The sequence below is a fragment of the Rana temporaria genome, chromosome 4 (genome assembly GCF_905171775.1).
Source record: "Rana temporaria chromosome 4, aRanTem1.1, whole genome shotgun sequence".
Classification (NCBI taxonomy): domain Eukaryota; kingdom Metazoa; phylum Chordata; class Amphibia; order Anura; family Ranidae; genus Rana; species Rana temporaria.
The window spans coordinates 374,051,695-374,074,580 of NC_053492.1; positions in this window are offsets into that span (position 1 = coordinate 374,051,695).

Here is a 22,886-nt window from a genome sequence, read left to right on the forward strand (position 1 = left end):
CGGGTGCGAATATGAGCCTCGTTGTAGCGTTGCTCTCCTGGGGTTTGGGGGTTCCGGAATGGGGTCATCATGTGAGGGCCCAGGGCATATCCAGAGTCACCTGGAAGGCAAAAGACAGGAGGATATTAGTCATGCATGTGCCCCATGTGATGTCTGCATCATGGGGGGGGACATACCTGACACACATGTCACTCACCAACCAGCCAGCTGTCTCCATACACGTTCTGCTCCAATTCACGTGCTATGTTGGTCTGCCTAAAGATGTAGCTGTCATGGCACGAACCTGGAAATTTGGCACAGACATGCCAGATGAGGCCATGGGCATCCACGATTACCTGGACATTGATTGAATGCCAGTTTTTTCGATTCCTGAACAGGTGCTCTGTTTCATGGGGGGGCTGTAGTGCCACATGGGTACAGTCAATGGCCCCGATGGTCCGTGGGAATCCAGCAATCTGATAGAAATCAGCCATGCTCTTCATTCGCTGGTCCTCCTGGGTGGGCTTTTCAAATTGACTGCCCATGCGTCTCAGTATTGCAGGGACAACCTGGTGCACACACCTGCTCATCGAGGACTGTACCATCCCAGCCAGACCTCCACATGTTCTCTGAAAAGACCCAGTGGCCAGAAAATGCAGGGTGGCCATAACTTTAATATGAGCTGGCAGGGCATGGGATCGTTGGGTTGGGGTGTTCAGATCATCCTGCAGGATCCTGGTTAAGTCCAGGATGGCTTCCTGGTTTAATCTGAAGTGGCCAATGACCTCAGACGCAGTCATGCCAAAGAGATCTTGGCGTGGCCGGTAGATCCTCTCCTGTGCCCTCCTCCTCCTCCTCTGTGCCCTCCTCCTTCTCTGCGCCTGTAAAGTGGCGAGTGCCGTTATTATCATTGATGGCCCAGGCATTTTGGCAGTCTCAATGAAGTGTTGGCAGCTCTTCAGAAATCGTGTTGCTTCAACAGACCTTTACAGGGCTGGTGTAAAATTAGGGCTGCTTTTATAAAGTCTAATTTTGCTCCAGAAAACTAACAGGTGCGCACAGGGCGTTATCTACGGCGCACTCGGCGTAATCTACGGCGCACACACTTAATTTTGAGGATCGCCCTATCTCCCTCATTTGCATCTTTGCCTATCAAATAAAGCGGCGTGACTAGCGTAATTTGCGTCAGAGGATGCGCCAGAGTAATTATTTTAAGTAGGACGTAAAAACCGGATTTTTCGTTTTGAGGATCGGGCGCAAAGATACGCACGGAGTAAAATTAGAAATCTCGAGTTAAGTCGGCGCATCTGCTTTGTGGATTTGCCCCTATGATCCTAAACAAAAAAAAACAAACAAAGGGGCATCAGCCTAAAGTAGGGTATACACCACCACCATACATCAGCAGGTTGAATGAAAAGTAAAATCATGGATGCAGGTAGAGATGCACCGATACCGGTATTGGTGCCGACACCACGTATTTTCACGAGTACTGGTACTCCTGAAAATGCTTCTGATACCGAAACTTTGTAGTGTAATTTGCGGCCATACAAAATGAATTGGTGCATTTGGAAAAAAAAAATACTCACAAGAGCTGTAAGTACACAAACATGCAATAAATCTCCTGGACCTCCAGGACCTGGATAACCATTGTGGAAGACCATATGACACAATGCAAGATGGCTAACATGTTTCGAGGGATAATAGCCCCTTTCTCAGAGCTCAAGGAAATATTAACATGAAAGATTCAGATGACATGACTAAAAAAAAATATAATACATTTTAATGACCACCTTGTTTAACTTTTTTTCTGCCTAAGTGTGAGCCTCCGATCACACCAAATGCGGCTTTGAAATCGTGCGACTTCACTTGAAATTGCATGATTTCTAAGAATGCAGGTGCGACTTGGAAGACATCTGTGTGACTTTATGCACAGAGGTCTATGCAAGCCGCACCTGAACTTGCAAAACGTAGAACTACTTTCAATATCGGTGCTACTCACTCACCACTTTATTAGGTACACCTTGCTAGTACCGGGTTGGACCCCACTTTTGCCTTCAGAACTGCCTTAACTATTTGGGGGTTATTTACGAAAGGCAAGTGCAAAGTGCACTTGAAATTGCACTGAAAGTGCACTTGGAAGTGCAGTCGCTATAGATCCGAGGGGGACATGCAAGGGAAATAAAAAACTGAATTTTAGCTTGCACATGATTGGATAATATAAACAGCAGAGCTTCCCCTCATTTCAGATCTACCCCTTAGATTTACAGAGACTGCACTTCCAAGTACACTTATAGGTAGATTCAGGTAGGGGCGCGAAAATCTAAGGCGGCGTAGCCTAGCGTGTTTACACTACGCCGCCTTAAGTAAGAGAGGCAAGTACTGTATTCTCAAAGTACTTGCCTCCTTACTTAGGGAGGCGTAGCGTAAATGCGGCGGGCGTAAGGGCGCCTAATTCAAATGTGTTGGAGGGGGCGTGTTTGATGGTAATGAGGCTTGACCTCACGTTTTTTACGTTTTTTTTAACTGCGCATGCGCCGAGCGCCTACATTTCCCAGTGTGCATTGCGGCTATGTACGCCGCACGGGCCTATTGATTTAGACGTGGACGACTTACGCAAACGACGTAAAAAATTTGAATCTCGCGGCGGGAACGGCGGCCATACTTTAACATTGTTATTCCCCCTAATAGGTGGAATAACTTTAGGCCTGCTAATGCCTTACGGAAACGGCGTAAATCGACTGCGGCGGCCGGCCGTACGTTCGTGAATCGGCGTATCCCCTCATTTACATATTCTACGCCGACCGCAATGGAAGCGCCACCTAGCGGCCATCCAAAATATTGCAATCTAAGATAGGACGGCGCAAGCCGTCGTATCTTAGATATGTTTAAGCGTATATCTGTTTGAGCATACGCTTAAACATAGGTCGGCGTAGATTCTGAGTTAGGTCGGCTTATCTACTGATAAGCCGGCCTAACTCTACCTGAATCTACCTATTTGTACTTGTAGTTTGCACTTGTAGTGCAAAGTGGATTTGCCTTTCGTAAATAACCCCCTTTGTGTCATAGATTCAACAAGGTGTTGGAAACATTCCTCAAAGATTTTGGTCCATATTGACATGATAACATCATGCAGTTGCTGCAGATTTGTCCCATTCCACCACATCCCAAAGGTATTCTATTGGATTGAGATCTGGTGACTGTGGAGGCCATTGGAGTGCAGTGACCTCATTGTCATGTTCAAGAAACCAGTGGTGAGATGATTTGAGCTTTGTGACATGGTGCATTATCCTGCTGGAAGGAGCCATCAGAAGATGGGTACACGGTAGTCTCAAAGGGATGGACATGGTCAGCAACAATACTCAGGTAGGCCGTGTCATTTAAACAATGCTCAATTGGTACTAAGGGGCCCAAAGTGTGCCAATAAAGTGTCCCCCACACTATTACACCACCAGCCTGAACCGCTGATACAAGGCAGGATGGATCCATGTTTTTATGTTGTTTACACCAAATTCTCACTCTACCTGTCGCAGCTGAAATCGACACTCTGATCGACCAGGCAATATTTTCTATTCTCCAATTTTGGTTAGCCTGTGCGAATTGTAGCCTCAGTTTCCTGTTCTTAGCTGACATGATGGCACCCAAGGTTTTCTGCTGTAGCCCATCTGCTTCAAGGTTCGATGTGTTGGGCGTTCAGAGATGGTATTCTGCATACCTTGGTTGTAACAATTGGTTATTTGAATAACTGTTGCCTTTCTATCATCTCAAACCAGTCTGCTCATTATCCTCTGACATCAAGAATCATTTCTGTCCACACAACTGCAGCTCACTGGATATTTTCTCTTTTTCAGACCATTCTCTGTAAACCCTAGAGATGGTTGTTGTGTAAAAATCCCAGTAGATCACCAACAACCATGCCGCGTTCAAAGTCACTTAAATCCTGCTTCTTCCCCATTCTGATGCTCGGTTTGAGCAAGTCATCTTCACCACTAAGGATGAGCTTCGGCGTGTTCGCATAGAACACGTGCGGAGCCCCCAAGGAAGTCGGCACCCGCGCTGCGCTAATCACAGCCAGGCAGACATTTCCCGATCTCTGCAGCCGAGCATCGGGAAATGTATGCCTGGCTGTGATTAGCGCAGCGCAGGTGCCGACTTCCTGGCGGGCTCCACACGTGTTCTATGCGAACACGCCGGAGCTCATCCTTATTCACCACGTCTAGATGCCTAAATGCATTGAGTTGCTGTCATGTGATTGGATGATTAGCACTTTGTGTTAACATTCAATTGAACAGGTGTACCTAATAAAGTGTCGGGTGCGTGTATATAGACAAGAAAGGAAAAAGGCACCCTAAGGAGGGTGTTACACATTTGCTAGGATCAAATCTCCTGCTTCATTTAGAAGAACAAGTTTTAAAATTCCATCAAGTAAATCTGATATGTAACAAATGAATGCACAAACCATTTAGCTTGGAGCCATAAGCCATCCTACAGGCAGCACAACACCTGATATTTCCCACAGCTGTACAGAATGTTCTTACTGCCAAAATGATGTCAGAAGGATTGCACAGGCCTGTGATCTGTCCTACAGGGAAACGCACATACTTTACTTATCCTGCGATGGGCCTTGTACCAAGTAAGTGTATAGTAAGTGCAACAAAAGGAAGGATTTGATATTGTACAGGGAATCTCAAGATATGTTAATTGTGCCTAAACTATAGCTTGAAAAGTACCCCTTGTCTACAATTTCTACTGAAAAACAACAATGCACTTCTTGGGATGTGCAAAAAAAAAAAGTTGGCTATAAAACAGCGGACTGAACGAAGAAAAAAAACTGTTTCCCCCATCTACACAAGTATGGTGGAAGGAGGAATCCCCCTGCTGGGACATTGCATTCTGACAGCGGAACTCTCCATACTGAGAGTAGCTGCAGCCGCTTATCCATGAAGGTTTTACGACATGATCATTCGACAGATATGATTGATTTCTGTCAAACAGGGAGGGCCACGCACAGATCGAAATTTACTTAGTCCCTGCTGAACCAGCCAAATTTTGATCTGTCTGTACCATGCCTAAGATTTGTTGATGTTGCACTTGTTCTCCTGAGGGCTTGCTGGAGAGAAAGCTGCACCTGAGCACTGCAATGCACGAATCTCCTTGCTTCTACTTCATGTATTGTGCTTCCGCCCTGCCTGCTCTTTGTTATCATTACCCGCTGGTTTTCTGGGCACCAGTCATAGGGGGACAGCTCTGACACGAGGAAGCTCTAGTCCTCTACGGAGATGGCCATCTCCACATACAGACAAATGGGCAAATTTATTATAGACCTGAGAAACTGCATACAATCTATACATGGACTTTATATCTTTTTTTAGCTCTCCTTTTTTTTCCCCCATTAAGGATCACATAGTGTGTGGAATGTCTCCGAACCTCCACCCCAACTCAGCAGCCCACTGAACCTGTAAAAAGCACAGCGTTCCCCATCCTTGACTCAGCAGTACAATAATATCACTGTCCACATTCTAGATGCACCAATGTAGCATCCTTGTAGTTTTTACTTTCAAGTGCTTACCAGTGTCTCCCCTCTCATCTCCAACTCAGCAGTGCCCCTGCAAACACACTTTTCTCCTGTCACCAGATGAGCAGCTGTATTTCCCCCCAAATATAATTTTACCACCATCCCCAGCTCAATAGTACACTGTACCTGGAAATACAACTATACTTCATCTGGTTGCTATGTATTAATACCCTCTGTACAACCATGTTAGCATTTGCATTGGACATCATCTTTCTTATGACGAAACTCGTTGGCTGGAGCCTGGCGTGTGACATTATTGCAAAGAAAAGTAGCGGAGTGCGGCCATCTTCCGGGTTGGAAACTTCTCTATGAGAGTAGCAATGCTGTTTTTTAACTACAATCATGTGAGTGGCTTTTTTACACAAAATAAACCTTTTAAGTAACATATTGAATGAAGAGGCTGTATCCGATTTATTGAGATATATCACTCTGATGATCGGGGATAGAGTGTTGAAACTCCTCTGCATGAGTATTGGAGACTGGAAGGAAATATGCCTGACGTGTTAGCTGAGAAAGGGGGTTCGTGATTGGAGCCATTTGGTGATCACCAATGTGTGTTGGTGAATAGGAATAGAGATCCCGAATTTGAAACCGTCACCTCCACCATGAACACTCAAGCCTCTTACTAGACGCAATCACCAAAGGGGTGATCTCAGCTCGGGATTTCTATTCCAATTCACCCTACTAAGGATTGAGTGACCTTTTTTGTGCACTTTATAACAGCCAAAGCCATACGTTTGGAAAATATACAAACTGATGCCTACAGATATGCCATTAACTAGGGACATAACTACAGTCACATGAAAGTGTGTGAGCCTTCTGTGGTCCAGCAACACAGAGGGCCTTATATAGTCTGGCCGTATAATGCTTAATCCAGACAGCTGTAACACACAGTAAAGTCGTTTTGTTAAAAAGAATATACATATATCGGAAGGACTTCTACTACATCCCTACAAGAGGACTCTTTATGCTGCAATTTTACATGTTTTACCTATTTACGTTACGCATCCGCAACTTTTACAGGCAAGTGCCGTATTCTCAAACAAAGGTTGCGGCGGCGTAGCGTAAATAGGCACGGGTACCCCCGCCTAATTCAAATGTGGTAGATGTGGGCGTGTGTTATGTAAATTTTATGTGACCCCACGTAAAAGACGCTTTTTACGAACGGTGCATGCGCCGTCCGTGAAAGTATCCCAGTGCGCATGCTCCAAATTAACCCGCAAGAAGCCAATGCTTTCGACGTGAACGTAAATGACGCCCAGCCCTATTCGCGAACGACTTACGCAAACTTCGACGCGGGAACGACGTCCATACTTAACATTGGTACGCCTCATGTACGCCTCATATAGCAGGGGTAACTTTACGCCGGGAAAAGCCTAACGTAAACGGCGTATCTGTACTGCGTCGGCCTGGCTTACGTTCGTGAATTCGCGTATCTAGCTGATTTACATATTTCTAGGCGTAAATCAGCGTACACGCCCCTAGCGGCCAGCGTAAATATGCAGTTAAGATCCGACGGCGTAAGAGACTAACGGCGGTCGGATCTAATACAAATCTATGCGTAACTGATTCTAAGAATCAGGCGCATAGATACGACGGCTCAGACTCAGAGATACGTCCTTTGAGAATCTGGGCCTGAGTGTCTCCTTTTAAAGGAAAAAGGAAATTTTCTGTGCTTTTTGGTTTAAAAAAGAAAGCGCTGCATCTTTATAGTTTGTATTCTTTGTTTGTGACCAACAAATGTTAGCATCCAGTTGGTCTAAGCGTGGATTTTATGTTGCAATTTGTTCCTGGAATTTGCATTGCTACTAAAGACTAAACATGGAAGTACAGTAAGGGCTTATTCACACAATGTCAGCTAAACTGTTCTGCATGCATCAACATAGGCTCAATGCAAAACAACGTATAGCGCTGCCCCCACACAACATACACTCATGCGCATGCACACTGGTGAAAGTAAGCCCTAAATGTGATCTACAGGAGATACTGCAACATTAGCTGGCGAGCCTGCTGGTCACCATGGCAATGTTATTGCAGCAGCGAGAATGTCGCAGGACAGAACAAAATTGTAAGGGAAGCAATTCACAAATAAACACATAAATTTGTACATGACATTTTTTTGCATTATTTACCACTACCAGCAACTAATCCGTAATAGGTCTGGATGACAATCAATGTACAGACGATGAATACAAATGGAATGTACAATCTTTTAAGCTACAGTATTTTCTTTTCTTCAATTAGCCCGCAGACTGAATAAAAAAAAAAATTAAGATTCCTCCATCCATTCAAAGAAGAAGGATGAAGGAATCCTTCTCTCCCCCCATTGCATTCTGTCAGCGGGACTCGGTGCTTTCAGAATACACTGATCAGTGGTCGCAGTTGATTGGAAGCAGCCATTGGTCAATGAAAAATTTCCCAACATGTGCGAAGGGCCCGTCTTTGCCGCACAGGATGCGCGAGTGTTCTATGCATCTACATACACGCAGGCAATTCCATTCATGCCAGTTTGACAGCCATGCAGGTGCATGTTTTGAAACGCAGACAATGTGCATTTCATTAAAGGGGTTGTAAACGCTCATGGTTTTTCACCTTAATGCATTCTATGCATTAAGGTGAAAAACCTTCTGTGGTGTTGCAGCACCCCCGAGCCCCCACATTCGATGCGGGGAGGAGCCACCAGCGGTGCTGAGGGACCCCAGAAGAGGAGGACTGGGGGCCACTCTATGCAAAACCAACTGCACAGAGGAGGTAAGTATGACATGCTTGTTTAACCACTTCCCCACCGAGCCATAGTAAAATGACGTCGGTGGGGACCTCTCGTCCTTCAGACTGGACGCCATATGACGTCCTGGCTTTTCCGGCCGATAGGGGGTGCGCCGCATTGTTAGGGGCCCGGTGCGCGTGCCCAGCGGCTGCGATGTCCGCCGGGCACCCGCGATTACCCGCAATCACGGCAGGACCATGGATCTGTGTGTGTAAACACACAGATCCACCTCCTGTCAGCAGTGAGGAGACTGATGTGTGTTCCCAGTACAGAGGAACACACATTGATCTGCTCCCCTTGTGAGTCCCCCCCCCTAACAGTTAGAACACACTTTAGGGAACATTTTTAACCCCTTCAGCGCCCCCTAGTGTTAACCCCTTCTCTGCCAGTCACATTTACACAGTAATCAGTGCATTTTATAGCACTAATCGCTGTGTAAATGTGAATGGCCCCAAATTCTGCCTTCTAGGGGGCGCACGCGCTCCCGCCAAATCTCTGGGAACCTGATGCGTGTGCCCAGAGCCTGTGATGTCCGCCGGGCACCCGCGATTGCCCAGTAATGGAGCAGGACCATGGATCTGTGTGTGTAAACACACAGATCCACGTCCTGTTAGGTGAGAGGAGACCAATGGTGTGTTCCTTGTACAAAGGAACACCGATCCTACAGTTAGAATCGCTCCCTAGGACACATATTTAACCCCTTGATCGCCCCCAAGTGTTAACCCCTTCCCTGCCAGTCACATTTATACAGTAATCAATGCATTTTTATAGCACGGATCGCTGTATAAATGTGAATGGTCCCAAAATAGTGTCAAAAGTGTCCGATATGTCCGCCACAATATCGCAGTCATGATAAAAATCGCAGATCGCTGCCATTACTAGTAAAAAAAATAATAATAATAATAAAAATGCTATAAATCTATCCCCTATTTTGTAGACGCTATAAATTTGCGCAAACCAATCAACATACGCTTATTGCGATTTTTTTACATACATATCGGCCTAAACTGAGGAATTTTTTTTTTTTAAATTGGGATATTTATTATAGCAAAAAGTAAAAAAACAGTGGCCCGGATTCAGAAAGAATAGTGTAAATTGTAGGCGGGCGTAGATAGACTACGCCGCCGTAACTTAGGGCGCAAGTTCCGTATTCAGAAATAACTTGCTCCCTACGTTACGGCGGCGTAGTGTAAATGTGTCGGCGTAAGCCCGCTTAATTCAAATTTGGCTGGTAGTGGGCGTGTTGTATGTTAATCTATCATGACCCCATGTAATTGATGCTCTTTACGAACAACGTATCCCAGTGCGCATGCTCCAAATCACGTCGCAAATAGTCAATGCTTTCGACGTGAACGTAACTTACGCAAAGCCCTATTCGCGAACGTTTTATGCAAACAACGGAAAAATCGACGATGTCCCGATGTCCCGACGCCTCATATAGCAGGGGTAACTGTATGCCGGACCGACGCCTTATGTAAACGACACATATAGATACGCCGGGCGCAACTATGTTCGTGAATCGGCGTATCTACCTAATTTGCATATTCTATGCGATAATCTACGGAAGCGCCACCTAGTGGCCAGCGTAAATATGCAACTAAGATACGACGGTGTAAGAGAAAATTCTGGCGTATCTTGCTTTCTGAATACAGAAAGAAGATACGCCGCCGCTTCCTAGAACTTACGCAGCGTATTAATCGATACGCCAACGTAAATTCTATCTGAATCCGGGCCAGTGTGTTTTTTTTCAAACTTGTCACTCTTCTTTTGTTTATAGCGCAAGAAATAAAAAACACAGAGGTGATAAAATACCGCCAAAAGAAAGCTCTATTTGTGGGGGGAAAAGGACGTCAATTGTGTTTGGGTACAGCGTCGTATGACCACGCAATTGTCAGTTAAAGCGACCCAGTGACATATCGCAAAAAATAGCTTGGGCAGGAAGGGGGTGAAAGTGCCTTGTATTGAGGTGGTTAGGCAAAAGAAGATGGTCTGCGTTGTCTGATTTTCCTTGAGAGTTGTACCCGTGTCGCTTTCCCACAAACGTGATCTGCTAGTATACTAAACAAGTGTTTTGTTGGAATGTGATAGGCTGCTTTTCAAACTGGTTTGGCAGCTAGAGGCGGCTGCTTTGTTTTGACTCTAATAGTGAAAGATGCCTTGGGACTTCAGCTGCTAAAAGGGTGATTTGCTGCAGCGCAATTAACAAGAGGAGACTTTAACATCTGCCAAAGTGTCTCTCTGCCCCAACACATCCATTAGATTGATGTAGTATTGTTTAAGCTGTCACGTCCCCAAAGGTTTGAATTATACATCAATTCTACAGGGAGCTTTTGCACTCATTAATAACAATGTGAAACAACACACAGCGTACGATCACAGACCGGTGCTCCTAGGTAACCGGAAACACGTGCTCAAATCAACAAACACTAGAAAAGTCACATTTTAGATTTGCCTTTTTTTTCTGATTTTCTAACCAAATCTTTTTTTGCACGCATTATCTTAGTTACACAAAATATGAACTGTGGGACTTACAACAAACCTAAACCGGAAAAACGAAAATATTGCGGATTAGGGAGCATTGATATCATAATTAACCATTTTTTGCTTCGAGGCGCGTTGCATTAGGAAAACTATTTATAATGAATGGACTGTCCACATATATAGTGTGCTCTAGTAATGGGTTGCAATTTGTAAATATATTGCAACGCACTATAATACACACACACACACATATGTTACTACATGCACTGTGGCATGAATAAGTCCTAATCTGATTAATGGCTTCTGTATGTATGCATGCAATGTAATTGTAACATGTTGCTTTTTGAAGCTTTTCAGGTGAATATCTAGGGCTAGATTCAGGTAGCCCTGCGTAACATTGTGCAGGCGTAACGTATCTCCGATACGTTACGCCGCCGTAAATTAGGGCGCAAGTTCTGTATTCATAAAGAACTTGCGCCCTAAGTTACGGCGGCGTAACGTATGTGGGCCGGCGTAAGCCCGCCTAATTCAAATGGGGATGATGTGGGCGTGTTTTATTTAAATTATTGTTGACCCCGCGTATTTTAAGTTTTTTACGAACGGCGCATTCGCCGTTCGTGAAAGAATCCCAGTGCGCATGCTCGAAATTCCGCCGCAAATTGTCATTGCTTTTGACGTAAGCGTAAATTACGTCCAGCCCTATTCACGAACGACTTGCGCAAACGACGTAAAAAATTCAAAATTCTACGCGGAAACGACGTCCATACTTAACATTGCGTACGCCTCATAGAGGCAGGAGCAACGTTACGCCAGAAAAGCCTTACGCAAACGACGTAAAAAATTCCGCCGGGCGCACGTACGTTTGTGAATCGGGGTATCTAGGTCATTTGCATATTCTACGCCGAAAACGACGGAAGCGCCACCTAGCGGCCAGCGTAAATATGCGCCCTAAGATACGACGGCGTAAGAGACTTTGAATTTACGCGGCGTATCTATAGATACGCCGGCGTAAATCCTTGCTGAATCTAGCTCCTAGTATGCAGTTGCACTGTATGACTTTTTTTTATATTCTTACCCAAAAATTAGTGTTACTAAACCCAGGACCCTGCATTCACTATATCTGGTCTCCCACAGTACACAGAACATGGAAATACAATAGTTTTAGTAAATATAAACCCTTTCTCATCAGCAGTTATAGAAGTCTTGTGACGTCTATCAGTGTCTGGTTAAAGTAGAACTATAGGCAATTTTTTTAAAAGAGCAAGGGAGGGTTTTAACCCGCCAGATTTTTTTCGCCACCTGTGTCCCATTGCGCATATTTCCATTCATTTCCTGCCCCATAGCCAAACAGAAAGTGAGAGGAAATCCTTGTAAATCAAAGGAATTCCTTGGGGACCCCCAGGTCACCAAGGCTAGTGAGCTCATTGGAAGGTATTTCCCATCTATTACTTTTCTAAAATTTGGGTAATTTCTCTTAGGCCACTTTAACACTTGTGCGACTTGTCCTGCAACTTGGGACTGCAGAGTCGCAGGACAAGTCGTACCCTATGATTTCCAATGAGTGCCATTCATATCTGTGTGACTTCAAGTCTCAGCAACTTTAAAGCAGTCCCTCCACTACTTCGGTCTGACTTTGATGCGACTTGAGGTCCATAGACCTCCAGATTACACATGCATTGCTTCAAGTCGCATCACTTTCAGGTTGCACAAGTGTGAAAGGGGCCTTACTGTCACTTTCAATGATAATGGTAAACAGGACAAATAAAGAGAGTGAACCTCCTTAAAAGGAGCACATAATGCAATAAAAACTGACAGGGGTTCTAATCACACACATAGGTTGGACTTGATTGATTTGTGTTTTTTTTCAACCTCACCTACTATGTAACTATGTAATCCCTCTCCGCTCTATCCAAAACTAAATAAAAAGCCTTTAGTTATACTTTAAAGCTTATAGAAGGAGTTTTCATTCTCCCCCTGAATGTCCTATAAGGCTACAGGACCCCTGACCCACTGTCTGGACAGTGCTGATTGGCCCTGTGCTGATCACATGCATCCTCCCAAGAAAAAAAAACTCTCTAGCAATACACACCAAACTGAGCATGTGCAGCTTGCCCCCAAGGCTCTTTCCTATAAGGAGAAGGGGAGGATCAGAGAAGACAGAATCAAACAGCTTTTTTTTTTTTACACAATGCAGATGATTAACCCATTAGGTTCCACAGTGAGTATAGCAACCATGCTTCACTGCATCTACAGACTGATTTTACTGTTGTGGCCTTTTTAAAATGTCAGGGGTCGCACTTGAGGCCCCTCAGATCAAGAAAGTTGACCACAATTGCACTGGTGTGTGGAGATGTACTGTATATGAAATCAATGACTGCATTTCTTACTATCCTTGGCAAAACCAACAGTTCTAAGACCCCTTTCACACTGAGCCGCCCATAGCGTCGGCGGTAAAACTCCGCTATTTTTACCGCCGATGTTATAGGCGGATTTGCGGCACACTTCAGCCACTAGCGGGGTGCTTTTAACCCCCGCTAGTGGCCGAGAATAGGTTAAAAACACCAGCAATGCGCTGCTGCAGCAGCGCATTGCCAGCGGTATAGCCGCGCTGTCCCATTGATTTCAATGGGCAGGAGCGGTGGAGGAGCGAGCGGTAAACACACCGTTCCAAAGATGTGGCTAGCAGGACTTTTTTTACCGTGCTGCTGGCGCAACGCTCCAGTGTGAAAGCCCTCAGGCTTTCACACTGGGATGAATGGTGCAGCTGTTTGAGGGTGGATTGCAGGCACCATTTTTAACGCTTTTGTGCCTGCAAAATGCCCTTAGTGTGAAAGGGGTCTAAGAAGCTGCTGTGCTCATAACAGGATGTGACAACAGATGGGATTCCACTCAAATGTAAAATATCGTTTTAATACAGATTTCTATTAATTATTAAGATATTTCGATTTGTATGTTTTTGCACAATAGCCTCGTCTCATTTTATGTCTTGCATAGAACTGATTTTCCCCCTTCAAAATCAAAATGTGAAACCTTCCAGTGGAAATGTATCATTCTGCCAACCTTAGGAGTGACCAGTGTCTAAAAGATCTCAGTCCTTGTCCGCTTTCTTAAGCCTCGTACACACGATCAGATTATCCGACGGGAATTGTGTGATGACAGGCTGTTGTCGGAGAATCCGACCACTTGTATGCTCTATCGGACAATTGTTGTCGGATGTGGGATAGCATGCTTTAAAATTGGCCGCCAACAAAATTGTGTGTTGTCGGATTTTCCGCTCGTGGGTACACAAGTACAAATACGTGTACTCAGAAGCAATGCTCACCATAACACAGCATTAGCAGAAGTTGCCCAAAGGGTGGCGCTAAAGAGCTGAAAAACAGCGTACGTTCGTGTTTGTTGGCTGACAATTCTTTGCCGTTTGTATGCAAGACAAGTTCACGCCCTTCAGACAAAAGTACTACGCTTCGTACGCAGAAAATCTGATTGTGTGTATGAGACTTTAGCATCAAATGGTGATCGTTTAGGATGCAGTATATGGCCTTTGGTCCACTTTTGAGACTGGTGGTGGTGGTATTGTATTCTAGTGTCTAACTGTAATTCATAACTTTTATTCATAGCGTGGGAAGAAAGTTAGAACAGCCACACGTTTGGAAAATATACAAATTGATGCCTACAGATATGCCATTTTCTAAGGACATAACTACAGTCACATGAAAGTGTGTGAGCCTTCTGTGGTCCAGCAACACAGAGGGCCTTATATAGTCTGGCCGTATAATGCTTAATCCAGACAGCTGTAACACGCAGTCAAGCCGTTTTGTTAAAAAGAATATACATATATATCGGAAGTATCTCTACTACATCCCTACAAGAGGACTCTTGTGCTGCAATTTTACATGTTTTACAGTACACAGATCAAAGTAAGGAGACTGCCTTCCTCTTTAGATTTCCTTTGGTGAGCAGAATCTCCCTACACTTATCGACAAGGCCTTTTTTGTTTAACAAAACCATATACTGTTCATGCGCATTCACAGCCACAGCTCAATACTTTGTTGAAGCACCAATTACAGCTTCAAGTATATATGAGTATGATGCTACAAGCTTGACACACCTATTTTTGGGCAGTTTCTCCCATTCTTCTTTGCAGGACTTCTCCATGTCCATCAGGTTGGATGGGGAGCATCGGTGCTCAGCCATGTTCAGATCTCTCCAGAGATGTTCAATCGGGTTCAAGTATGGGCTCTGGTTGGACTTCTCACAGAGTTGTCCCCGTAGCCACTACTTTGTTATCTTGGCTGTGTGCTTAGGGTCGTTTTCCTGTTGAAAGATGAACTTTCGCCTCAGTTTGATGTCCCGAGCGCTCTCAAGTCAGGTTTTCATCAAGGATGTTTCTGTATATTGCTGCATTTATCTTTCCCTCAATCCTGACTAGTCTCCCAGTCGCTGCCACAGAAAAACACCCCCACATCTTGATGCTGTCACCACCATGCTTCACTGTAGGGATGGTATTGGCCAGGTGATGAGGAAGGCGACGTAACAGGCCCCGCCCCGCTGAGGAAGTTGATATAACGCAACGCGTCCGGGGGATTAGGAGCCTGCACACCACGTCGCTCATCTGCCGTCTACATCATTCATGACTGTACTTCATGTCGTTTTCTAGTCTGGCCAAATGTGAGTAGCCTGACTTCTATATTCTTTTGTGAATAAATCTACTTATTGCAACAGAGAGCACTTAGTCTGTGATATCTTTTTCCATGTACCTGTCCTATGCGGTATGGTTGCCCAATGAGGATCTAATACATCAGCCTGGTTCCTGTTTACTGTGAGACCTGCCTAATTGACCATTTGTTAATTCAGTGGTCCATGCATGAAGGTGAGAGTAGCCATCTTTAACGGTGAAGGGATCACTTTAAGTGTGGTGGTTTATCACGTGGTGGATATCTACTTCATCTATTTTATTTATTCAACACTTATGGACTTTGGATCGTTATTCAGAGTTTTTATTTGGACTGTTTTATTATATAAAAGTTTGCTGGCCATATACCAGCATCATATATTTTTCTAAGTTTTGCGCTGCACTAATTTCACGTATTATAGGTGATGAGTAAAGGCTGGTTTCCTCCATACATGATGCTTGCCATTCAGGCAAAAGAGTTCAATCTTTGTTTCACCAAAACAGAGAATTTGGTTTGTGCTCTGACATGCACTGTTAACTGTGGGACCTTATATAGACAGGTGTGGGCATTTCATGTCCATGAACTGAATTGACCACAGAAGAACTTCAATCAAGTTGTAGAAACATCTCAAGGATGATCAGTGGAAACAGGATGCAACCAAGCTAAATTTTGAGTGTCATGGCAAATTCTGTCCATACTTATGTACATGTGATTTTTTTTGTTTTTTATTATTACCGTATTTATTGGGGTATTGTGCGCTCCGGCGTATAGCGCGCACCCCTAAAGTGGACCCGCATTCCTGTAAAAAAAAACATTTTAGTACTAACAGTTTTGGTGTCTTGCGTGGCGTCCATCGGCAGCCTCGTCGGGTCCGGCGTCCGTCTGCGGCTTCGGTGGTGTCCTCCTCGTTGGGTCCAGCGTCCTTCTGCGGTGTCCTCCCCGCTCGATCCCTGCGCTGAGTTTGAACCACTGCGCCGGCATATACCGAGCACACTACACTCGGGTATAGTCGGGCAGGCTCGGCTCCTCTCGCGGTCACGTCCTGTACGTCCAGGACGTGACCGCGAGAGGAGCCGAGCCTGCCCGACTATACCCGAGTGTACTGCGCTCGGTATATGCCGGCGCAGTGGTTTAAACTCTGCGCAGGAAGCGGGTATCGGCGTATATCGCGCACCCACGATTTTGCCCTGATTTTCAGGGCAAAAAAGTGCGCGGTATACGCCGATAAATATGGTAATAAATTTGCAAAGATTTCAAACTTCTTGCACATTGTCATTATGGGGTATAATTTGTAGAATTTTGAGGAAAATAATGAATTTAGTCAATTTTGGAGAAAGGCTGTAATATAACAAAATGTGGAATAAGTGAAGCACCGTGAATACTTTCCGGAAGCACTGTGTGTGTGTGTGTGTGTGTATATATATATATATATATATATATATATATATATATATATATATATATATATATTTATAAATACATATATACAGTATCTCACAAAATTGAGTACACCCCTCACATTTTTGTAAAAATTCAATTATATCTTTTCATGTGACAACACTGAAGAAATTACACTTTGTAAAATAGAGTATACAGCTTGTATAACAGTGTAAATTTGCTGTCCCCTCAAAAAAAACCTCACAGCCATTAAGGTCTAAACCGCTGGCAACAAAAGTGAGTACACTCCTAAGTGAAAATGTCCAAATTGGGCCCAAAGTGTCAATATTTTGGGTGGCCACCATTATTTCCAGCACTGCCTTAACCCTCTTGGGCATGGAGTTCACCAGAGTGTTACAGGTTGGGACTGAAGTCCTCTTCCACTCCTCTATGATGACATAACGAAGCTGGTGGATCTTAGAGACCTTGCGCTCCTCCACTTTCCATTTGAGGATGCCCCACAGATGCTCAATAGGGTTTAGGTCTTGAGACAGGCTTGGCCAGTCCATCACCTTTACCCTCAGCTTCTTTAGCAAGGCAGTGGTTGTCTTGGAGGTGTGTTTGGGGTCGTTATGTTGGAATATTGCCCTGCGGCCCAGTCTCCGAAGGGAGGGGATCATGCTCTGCTTCAGTATGTCACAGTACATGTTGGCATTCATTGTTCCCTCAATGAACTGTAGCTCCCCAGTGCCGGCAGCCCCAGACCATGACACTCCCACCACCATGCTTGACTGTACACTTGTCTTTGTACTACTCATCTGATTGCCACCACACACGCTTGACATCATCCGAATCAAATAAGTTTATCTTGGTCTCATAAGACCACAGGATATGGTTCCAGTAATCCATGTCCTTAGTCTGCTTGTCTTCAGCAAACTGTTTGTGGGCTTTATTGTGCATCATCTTTAGAAGAGACTTCCTTCTGGAACGACAGCCATGCAGAACAATTTGATGCAGTGTGCGGCGTATGGTCTGAGCACTAACAGGCTGACCCCCACCCCTTCAACCTCTGCAGCAATTCTGGCAGCACTCATAAGTCCATTTCCCAAAGACAACCTCTGAATATGACGCTGAGCACGTGCCCTTAACTTCTTTGGTCGACCATGGTGGGGTCTGTTCTGAGTGGAACCTGTCCTGTTAAACCACTGTATGGTCTAAGTCACTGTGCTGCAGCTCAGTTTTAGGGTCTTGGCAATCTTCTCATAGCCTAGGCAAGTGATAGCGAACCTTTTTGAGCCAGAGTGCCCAAACCGCGACGCATAACCAACTTATTTCTTTCAAAGTGCCAACACAGAATTAAACCTGCCAGCGTCTCTGTACAGAGGATGGGACTGATCATCTCTTTTAATTAACCCCAAAGGACCAAAAATGTACGATTCAGACAAATTTGTTCAGAATGCAGGGTTCAGGAATGCTTTGTGCTCAAAATACATGGTGCGACATACACTGACCTACCTGACACATACACAGCAAAGTGATTTAAGGTAGATATTAAGTCAAAAAATATATTTCACCCCCCTCCCCCAGTCATTTTTTCCCTTATAGATGCTGGGCAGGCTAGTTTTTGGCTGGCAGCATGTGGTCAGGGTGTGCACCCCAAGCCGGGTTCTGTAAATTATGCTTTCGGTTACCATACATTACTGCCCACCATTCGGTTACTAGAGGTTGCTAAACATTACTATCCAGTACTCGGTTACTACACATTACATTACTGCCCATAATTCATTTGCTAGAGGTTACTGCACAATGATTACCTGCAATTCAGTCCCCTTCTGCAAACTGCTCAGTCCTGCCGCTGCTTTATTAATCACCACCCCCGCTGCTGGCAGAAGGGTGAGGAAGACAGGGCTGTGTGTCTTTGATCTCCCTGCTCTTGCTGCTGAACGGAAAAGGGGGAGGGGGGGCCTGGGGGGGGGGGGGACATCACAGAAAGCCTGCTCTGCTTCACTCCTTGTCAGAGTCACAGCAGCTCTGGTCCTGACAGAGAAGCAGGCTCTCTAACATGGTAAGTGCAGGGAACAGAGCCGAGCAGCGCACACTCCCGTCTGCCTCAATACAGCACAGCCACGTTTTGATCTCTGCCTGCATCTTCTTGTCAAATGTGGCGGGCTGCAGGAGGAGGACAGGTTACAGTAATACTGATTGGCTGAGAGGCGGTGGTGGGCGGAGCAGATATTAGAAGCGCAGATCGGATCATTTTGGCAGCTGGCCGCTGATTGGTGGGGGGTGCGGTGTGAATGAGGCGGCTTCTATGATTTGATTAGCGTGCGCACGTCACCCCGGCGCTTATTGTTTGTCACTCCCACTCGGGCACGTCACTGCTAGCCCACAGAACTATGGTAGATATAGTTTGCGGTGCGATGTGGACAATTCGATTTTTCACTGTGTGTTTTCCTCGTTTCATGGCGTGCCCACAGAGAGGGCTTGGCATGCCGGCAGCGGCACCCGTGCCATGGGTTCGCCATCACTGGCCTAGGCCAACTTTATGTAGAGCAGCAATTTTTTTTCAGATCCCCAGAGAGTTCTTTGCCATGAGGTGCCATGTTGAACTTCTAGTGACCAGTATGAGAGAGTGAGAGCGATAACACACCTGCTCCCCATTCACACCTGAGACCTTGTAACACTAACGAGTCACATGACATGAGAGGGAAAATGGCTAATTAAGCCCAATTTGGACATTTTCATTTAGGGGTGTACTCACTTTTGTTGCCAGTGGTTTAGACATTAATGACTTTGTGTTGAGTTATTTTGAGGGGACAGCAAATTTACACTGTTATACAATCTGTACACTCACTACTTTACATTGTAGCAAAGTGTCAGTTCTTCAGTGTTGTCACATGAAAAGATATAATAAAATATTTACAAAAATGTGAGGGGTGTTCTCACTTTTGTAAGCGACTGAATATGTGTAGAAATCATAAATTAGATGACAGATGGTTAACTGCTAGCTATAGGGTTATGTCCCTAGTTGCTGCCTATTAATGATGTGCTATGGGAGGGTTAAAAAAAAATTCAGTTCTCTGAAGAGGTGCCATGCTGAGCCTTTAAATCTCCAATCTTTCTCTAGTGATTTCTAAAATCAACAGCTTTTTCCTTACTTGACTGCCTGAATGTTGGCTTCCAACAGCAGTTATCAGAGTCGCAGGATCACACTGAATGCCAATTGAATGCATTACTCATATAGGACTGCACAACAAAATTTCAACAAAAGATTACTTACAATATTTTATTAAAAAAAGCAATGAAGCCAAACACATAAAATGCCCTAAATAACCCCACAATCCATCACTAACTAATTCCTTAATGATATAAATAATTACTGGTATTTAGTATAGTAGTGTAATATTTAGTATACTATTATAATAACATAATAAAAAAGTCAAACCAATAAAAGATCAAAATTATTTCCTAATGGATGAAACCTGGGTTCTAAGGCTCCATGCACACAGAAGCTAAAAAAAAAACTATAAAAAACGCCAGTAGCTTTGCAGGGAGCCTTTCAAAGTTTGTTAGCGTTTTTGCAATCGCGTTTATTAGCGTGTTGCGTTTTTCTGCGTATTTTCACTCCTCACTGAGGACACACAGCTGTGGAGATTGCCTGCTGTGTCTCATTACTTTTATAGTTGGGATATTCACCATACTCAGCCTATACTTTTTATGGACTAACGAGGTCTCTGTGGATACATCACTACACCTATGCCATGCCTGCTCTCTGTTTGGCCCCTGGTGGGGTCCCTTTTCTGACTACGCCCCCTCAGCTCCTGGGTGAGGCACCTGCTGCCGCCGTCTTGGGGCCGCACACCTGTAGCCATGGTCAAGCTCAGTGGTACAGTGTTACACACCCCTGAAGAGGGAGCTGGATCTTGCGAAACTAGTTGGGTAGTATGATGCCCGTGTACTCTGACCGATACTACATTTATGTACCAATATCTTTTGTTTATGTATCTTTTTATTGGCAACTGTTGGTGTTATCTATGCATGTAAAGAATTTTACTTGAATAAATTATATACTGCAATAACTATTGTTATTCTTACTGGCGGTAACGGTACCCACTTCATTTAAAGTCCCTGGGCGAATCCTTTGTTTTACTATGTTATAGGGATGGAAGTGTGTTACTGGGGACACCAGACCTTTCCTCTTTCTGAAAATGATTTCCTAATGGATGAAACCTGGCTTCTATGGGCCAGATTCACAGCGGAGATACGACTGAGTATCTCAGATACTCCGTCGTATCTCTCAGAGTATCTATGCGACTGATTCATAGAATCAGTTACGCATAGATAGCCCTTAGATCCGACAGGTGTAATTGTTTTACACTGTCGGATCTTAGGATGCAATACCGCGGCCGCCGCTGGGGGGAGTTTGCGTCGTAAACCAGCGTCGGGTATGCAAATTAGCAGTTACAGCGATCCACGACGGTTTTTCGCGTTCGGTACGTCGTCGCTAGTCTAGTTTCTCATCGCAATTTTAGTCGTCGTTTTACCTGCCCTAACTTTACACAGCACACGTATGTGCTGTATAAAGTATGGCCGTCGTTCCCGCTTCGAAATTTAAAAATGTTTTTTTCTTGCGTAAGACGTCCGGGAATACGAAAGTACGCTACGCACGTCGCCGTTCGAAAAAATTACGTCACTTCGCGCAAAGCACGGCGGGAATTTCAAAACAGAGCATGCGCAGTGGGTCCGGCGCGGGAACGCGCCTAATTAAAATGGCACACGCCCCTTTGAATTAGGCGGGCTTACGCCGGAGGCCGCCGGCGTAATTTTTCACGCAAGTGCTTGGTGAATCAGGCACTTGCGATGAAAACTTGCGGCGGTGTAACGTTTCTATGATACGTTACGCCGCCGCGATTCTACATGAATCTGGCCCTAAGGCTCCATGCACACAGAAGCTAAAACAAAGCTATAAAAACCGCCAGTAGCTTTGCAGGGAGCCTTTCAAAGTTTTTTAGCGGTTTTGCAATAGTGTTAATTAGCGTTTTTCAGTGTAGCGTTTTTTTTTACATTTGTTTCAACGTTGCACTTTGATTGCAAATTTCGGGTGTTCAGAAAAAATCCAATAAACTACAAAGCTCATTAACGCTAAAAAACGCCCATGTGTGCATGGCCACATAGGCTAACATAGAGTTCAGTTCATGGGCTTTTTAAAAAAAACGCCACAACGCCAATAAACTGCAGTTTATCAGCTTCTGTGTGCATGGAGCCTAATAATTCATTTAGTTAGTTAGTAGAAATAAATATCTTAAGTCAACAAGATTCTTTATCTGGTTTATTACCATAGGTAACATAGTATCACCCTTCAGCTAGAAAAATAAGTGTTACATAAAAAATGTGCACATTCACGCTGATGCTTATCTTAGGCTTATTTCAATGTCTCTCCCTCATTATATGGAAACAAGTTACAAAAAGCACTTACTCAGCATTATTACCAACATGTAAATACACCCACACGTTTATATATAAATATATACAGGTGGTTCTCAAAAAATTAGCATATTGTGATAAAGTTCATTATTTTCTGTAATGTACTGATAAACATTAGACTTTCATATATTTTAGATTCATTACACACAACTGAAGTAGTTCAAGCCTTTTATTGTTTTAATATTGATGATTTTGGCATACAGCTCATGAAAACCCAAAATTCCTATCTCAAAAAATTAGTATATCATGAAAAGGTTCTCTAAACGAGCTCTTAACCTAATCATCTGAATCAACTAATTAACTCTAAACACCTGCAAAAGATTCCTGAGGCTTTTAAAAACTCCCAGCCTGGTTCATTACTCCAAACCGCAATCATGGGTAAGACTGCCGACCTGACTGCTGTCCAGAAGGCCATCATTGACACCCACGACCTGGCACCTGCTCACAGTGCCAAAACCACTGGTAAATGGTTTACTGACCATGGTATTACTGTGCTCAATTGGCCTGCCAACTCTCCTGACCTGAACCCCATAGAGAATCTGTGGGATATTGG